Raw genomic sequence first — 6,661 nt, 5'->3', positions numbered from 1 at the left:
GGGAGCGTAGATGTGGTGTCTCGTCAGCCTTGCTAACCTTTTATTTTTTTTGGTGGTGGTTTCTTTAGCTTTACTGGTCATATCCCTAGACAGCTACTGGAGCTGTGTGGGATCGTTCCCATCCTGGAAGACTTAGTTACTGATCACCCTGTTGTAGCCATCTTGTCTGTAGATCCAGAGATACTCTCTGTTGTGCTCTTCGAAGTAGAGAGTTCAGCAGTAACAGCAGGTGAAGCTCAGCCACACCGGCAGATGCAGTGAAATGCAGCACATGTGTGAACCAAAGTAGAAGACCAAAGCACAGAGGAATAAAGACATGCCTGAGAAAGCCCTGTTGTTCTTTCCTACCACGGAGACGGGAGAGGGGTGGTTGGGAGAAGAACAAACCCATAGAGACTATGTCTGTTCAACAGATTCTCCCTTGAGCCGCAGGCAGGGGTGTCCTGCTTCTCCCTTGCTGACTCTGTACCTGCTAAAATGCTGGGGGAGCATGGTTACCACATCATCCCTGCAGAAGGCACTGAGGGGCATACCTAAGACTAGAGAGAAAGATGAATATACCCAAGAGACTACAAGAGGAATAAAATAAATGATACTCAGCAGGGGAGAACTAAGAAGTACTCAAATGCCACAAATCAACAAAGAAAACGACAGGAATCAATATACACCTTTCAGAAATACTGTAATATTAAATGATTTTGCTTCTCTCATCAAAAGATAAGGAAATAGCATATTGAATTAAAAAACGTATCTTTTTTTTTGTAATTTCTGCCTCCAAGAAACACATCTCACTATCACTAGGATAAAATGATGGACAGTAATATTCTATGCAAGTGGTCTCAGGAACAGGCAGCATTGCTATCTCAATTTCTGACAAAATAGACTTGTCAGAAGAGATAGAGACACTTCATGCTGATCAAAGAAATAGTTCATCAGGGGGAAATTAAATACATAGGCTCACCCAGTTTCATAAAAAAAAATGCTGTAATATTTAAAGTCACAAATTAATCCTAACAGCAATACAATACCTCATATACTAGATGACTGGAAAAAATGAATATAGAAGCATTAGAATCAAAATTATATCATAGATCAAATGGACTTAACAGACATCTACAGAACATTCCACCTAGCCACCAAAGAATCTGCCCTCTCATCAGCATGTGGAGCCATCTAAAATAGATCACATATTAGGACACAAACCAAATCTCAATTAGTGCAGGAAAATTAATGCCCTGCATCCTATCTGACCATAGTGGGGTAAAGACATAAAACAGCAAGAGAAACTATAGAAACTATAGAAAATTACAAACGTATGGAGAGTAAACAACATACTATTAAATGACGTGTAAGTTATTGAAGAAGAAATGAAAATGAAGACATGAAAGCCCTAGAACTGAATGAAAGGAATAGTTAGGAAAATCTGGGATACAGCAAAGGCAGCGGCGGGGCTAAGTTTATAACGAAGTATCCACATAAAACAAAACAAAACCAGTATCCACATAAAACAAAATGAAAATCAGGCGTGGGTGGTGCACGCCTTTAATCCCAGCACCTGGGAGTCGGAGACTCGGGTGGTCTCTTGAGTTCTAGGACAGCCTGGTCTACAAGGAGAACCCCTGTCTTGAAAAAAAAAAAAAAAACCTTCATGATGGATGCACCTTAAGGCAATGGAGGTGGGGAAAAGGAAGACCAGGGCAGAAATTAATGAAACGAAATAGGAAAAGGGTACAATTAATTAAGAAAGCAATTAATTGATTCTTAGAGAAATGAGATTGGCAAATAAAAGAAATACCCAAATTAATACAATCAGAGATGAATAGGGATATATAAGGAAACACAGAGACTTGTAAAGACTTACCTTAAAGTTTTATATGCCACCAGCTAAACTAGAAAGGCAAGGAGAAACATGGATTTCTAGGTGATTATGATCTAATAAAGCAGTATGAAGTACATCATTAAAACAAACCTATAACAAGCAATAGAGTAGAAGGAAAAAAATCCCTCAAATAAAAAAATGTCTAGTTCTGCCACGATCTCCATAGGCTCAAGGGTAAGAGGGGAATGAAAAAAGGACAGACACACGGAAAAGCTGGGATGTGGTGTGTGCTGTGCTCACTCTTACAGAGGGCACGAACGCAGCGGCAATCCAGAAACAAAACACTTCTGAATCAAGAAGGTGGGGTTATGGTAAACAGCTGGGTGAGGGGGTGGGGTATGGTAAACAGCTGAGTGAGGGGTGGGGTTATGGTAAACAGCTGAGTGAGGGGTGGGATTATGGTAAACAGCTGAGTGAGGGTGGGGTTATGGTAAACAGCTGAGTGAGGGTGGGGTTATGGTAAACAGCTGAGTGAGGGTGGGGTTATGGTAAACAGCTGGGTGAGGGGGTGGGGTTATGGTAAACAGCTGAGTGAAGGTGGGGTTATGGTAAACAGCTGAGTGAGGTGGGTGGGTGTGGTAAACAAATGAATGAGTAGGTGGAGGAGCAGTTTCAGGTTGTAGTCATACTAGAGAGGGAAGCTGTAGTTTACAGTTTCTGTACACACTGTGAACATTTGCACTTGGACCAGAGGAAGGCTTTGCTATGCCTCTGAGCCTTACTTGGGGAAGGCTTTGCCACTCCCACAGGTCAGAGTCATTGGGGGTCTTTGATATGGCTATGCCATGTCAAAAATACACAGTGACTCAGAGCTACCTCCCCTCCTCCACATAGGTCATCTGAGAGCCGAGTGCAAAATTCTACCAGACTTTTAAAGAAGATCACAGTACTTTGGTTATTCTGTAAATAGAAAGGGACCACTTCTTAAATTCTTCTTATGAAGCTCTTAGTACCCTGCTACCCAAGCAAATAAGAATTGTAGGCTGACCTCCCCGTATGGACACAGATGCAAACATCCTCAATAAAATATTTGCAAACCTAATTCAAGAACACATCAAATAGATCATTCATCAAGATGGTTTCATTTCGGACATACAGGAATGTTCAATATAACCAGATCATATAATTCATCACATAAGAGGCCTTGTGTTGAAAACTTCACTACACCTGGAATCAACTAAAACCCAAGCTTCTGGGCATGCCTGTGGGGCATTTTCTTGGTTAGATCCACCCTAAATCTGGGCCACGCCTACTGCTAGCAGCTCACATGAAAGGAAATGGACGATGGAAGCTTTTTGCTTTTTGCCTGCTTCCCTCACGCTCACTGCGAGTTTGTCTACCCTGCTGCTGAAGCATGCCTTTACTGGGAGTAGAGTCTACTTCTTTGGGATTTCAATAGAGACCAAAGACCAACTGAGACATCCAACTTCATAGACTAAACAACTGCTAGATACTTGGCCCTTCTGTCTGGAGACAGCTATTGTTGGATTAGCCAGACCACAGACTTAAAGGCATTCTAAAAATAATATATATGCATGTATATTATGTGTATCTAGTAAATCACACACACACACACACACACACACACACACACACCTTTGTGTTTATTCTACCAGTTCTGTTCCTCTAGAGAACCTTGTCCAACTCAAGGTTAGGAAACTACATAATCATCTCAATAGATGCCGAAAAGGCCTTTGGCAAAATCCAGCATCCCTTCATGATAAAAGTCCTGACCTTTGGGCATGAGAGCAGCATCTATAAACCCAGCTCCACAGAGAACCACTGCTGGGTCCTTGCACGGCTCCAGGGACTGACCTGACTGGACAGCGAGAGAAGGAAGACATGACAAACGCACAGATGAATGAAGAGAAACAAACACTGGTGGACTTGGGTCTCTGATGGAGAAGCCGCAGGACCTTGAAGGATCAACATGCTTACTACAAACATCGAACAGAAAGACGGGGGTTGTTTCTTACAGTTAAATCCAGGTCATAGGGTTCACGCTATAGCGTGAGTGGAGCAGGTTTACTTAATCGCCATGGGAGCAGCTCCTACAGGAGATAGGTCTTCAGGACATAAATATCCCAGGGAGAGAAAGCTATAGTGTACATTTTCCCCACACTATCAGCATTCATACTTGGATCAGGAAGGCCGGCTTTGCCATTGCTCTGAGCCTCATGCCAGGGAGAGAAGGCTTTGCCACTCCCACAGGGCTGAGGCAGTACAGTAATTAAACATAGGGGTGTCCACAGCAGGAGTATACATTGACTCAGGATATCAGTCATTCCCAACAAACCACCCAAGACTGAAGCCTGCCCTTGCAACTTCATTCCTGAAGGCCCAACCAGAGATGTGAACAGTTTTTTCAACATGACTGACCTATGAAAGCAAGGCCATTGATGGAACCAAATCTGTGACCCAGGTTTGAAGAGGTTCATACAGAGACAGGAACTACATTTGCAAGCTCATCACTAAAAGACCTCCTGTAGGTGTCCAGTAACACCAGCAACTGACCTGCAGAGGGTGGTCCACAGGTGGGAGAAGCACGTGAGACTACTCAAAGTGTAGCAGGCCACCCGAGAGCTGAATCAGGAATACCAAGCAAGTCAAAGATGGGAAGTGGGAAGCAGAACATATCCATACCCTGTACCCGACTCAGCTCCCTCCCCTCATGTTTATTTTTCCTTTCAGTGCCAACATTGCTAGCCAGCTTTGTCCTGCTCTGCTTGGAAGTTTGCACAGCACCTTCTGGTATTATGAAAGCTAGTCCTCAGGGAAGATGTTTTTGGAGCAGATCTAGCTAGTTTTCTCCAAACCCGGTGTCTGAATGCATGATTCATGGGGATAAGCCATGAGGACTTACCTTCAGCTTCTGGGAGGCACCAATGGCAGCAGCAATGGCTTCTATTGTTTTGGGAGTCTCTTGGACACCTTTGGCCAATAACTTAGAGTTATTTCTCATACTTGGTACTAGGGTTATTGTTAGATAGGATATGACTCGTGGGGGAAATATTATTATCCCATAGCTGCATTAAAACTACACATGTATATATACACAAGTACTTACATGGATTATATGTAATTTTTGTGAATATAAAGTAATATGATTCCTTTTAGCTTTTTTCAAACATCCTTAGAATTATTTATTCTATCTCCTTCCGTCCATATTGACTTCCCCTCCCAATTATATCCACACTTTTTCATTTCTCCAGTCACACGAGTGGCTTTGGAGAAAGAAGACATAGAGCGGGAAATGATGTAACTATAGTTTAATTTGAAAATGCAAATAAAAATACCAATAAAATTACCGTTAAATAAATTACATAGAATTTCTTTGAATTGATTTTTAAGTTCAATGCTATCCCAATGACAATTCCATAGATACATAAATGTCGGTATGTGTTTGTGTGTGTGTGTGTGTATATATACATATATGTTTATAATAAGTTTAACAAGTCACAAAACATAAAAAAAGAGAATCTTTTCTGTAACCCTCTCCTGCCCACATGTTCTCCTCAAGGCCATGGGGCCAAGTGATTATGGGCTGAACCCTGAACAAGGGGACAACCAGATATGCCTCCTGATAGCATGAAACATTACATACACAGCATTATTCAGCACTTAAAACTTCCAAATAAATGTATAACCTGAATCTGATCCAGCCTATAGGCTAACATCCAGTTTCTGGGAAATTCAGCAGTGGATGAATAGATTCAAGAGCATCTTAAGAAATAATCAGGCAAGGTTAGCTACCAGGGCGCTGCCAGAGATCTCACCCAGTCTACTGACAAAGGCAATGTTAAGAAAACAAGGTGCAAAGAAAGGAAATAGGAACAACTCAACAACCAATATTCGTGTGTATATACCATTTAAAAATGGGTACATTCTTCCTATGGAAAATCTGAATAAATACAGAAAGCACAGGATAAAATTAATGATTATATATAATTGTATTTACATATGTTACCTCTGGGTGTTCTTCCAAGGCCTTGAGAGGGACCCCTGGTCAATATTAAGGAAAGATCCTGTCAATAACCAGACATGATTCAGTCCCAGGAGGGCCAAGCGCCTCATCCAGCTATGGGAAGACTCTTTCCCTCTCCTTAGCACAGAGGAGAGCCATTCGTTCTGGTGGTCTCTACTTCTAACTATAAAGGTGTTTGTGTTCCTTATTTTGTAAAACTATAAAATGAAAATTCAACAATAAATCTACTATTTAAACATTTTATTCTGTGTATGTGCTATCTAAACACATGTAAAACTAAAATTTCTTTCTTTTTGTTTTTTGCTTTTTTCTTTTTGAGACAGGGTTTCTCTGGGTGTATCCCTTGTTGTTCTGGAGCTTGCCCTGTGCACCAGGCTGGCCTCAAACTCAAAGATCCACCTGCCTCTGCCTCCCAAGTGCTAGGATTAAAGGTGTACACCACCACCACTTGGCTTAAAACTAGAAGCTTTAAATATACATATATATGTATATATAGGTATATATATTCACACACACACACACACATATATATATATAACACACACACACACACACACACACACACACACACACACACATACACACATCCATGATGCTACAGAAAAGAATAAACCATATTGTCAGATCCAAAAAAAAAAAAAATCCAATTCAGAACAAATCACATAGCACCCGTGGCTCCTCTCAGCTCTTCTCACCCACCCCTTCACCTCTCCAGTCCAGTGGCTTCCCTTCCCTTCCCTTCCCTTCCCTTCCCTTCCCTTCCCTTCCCTTCCCTTCCCTTCCCTTCCCTTCCCTTC

Source organism: Grammomys surdaster, unplaced genomic scaffold (genome assembly GCF_004785775.1).
Source record: "Grammomys surdaster isolate TR1022 unplaced genomic scaffold, NIH_TR_1.0 125669, whole genome shotgun sequence".
Classification (NCBI taxonomy): Eukaryota; Metazoa; Chordata; class Mammalia; order Rodentia; family Muridae; genus Grammomys; species Grammomys surdaster.
The sequence above is the reverse complement of the archived record's forward strand: the minus strand, read 5'-3'. Positions refer to the sequence as shown.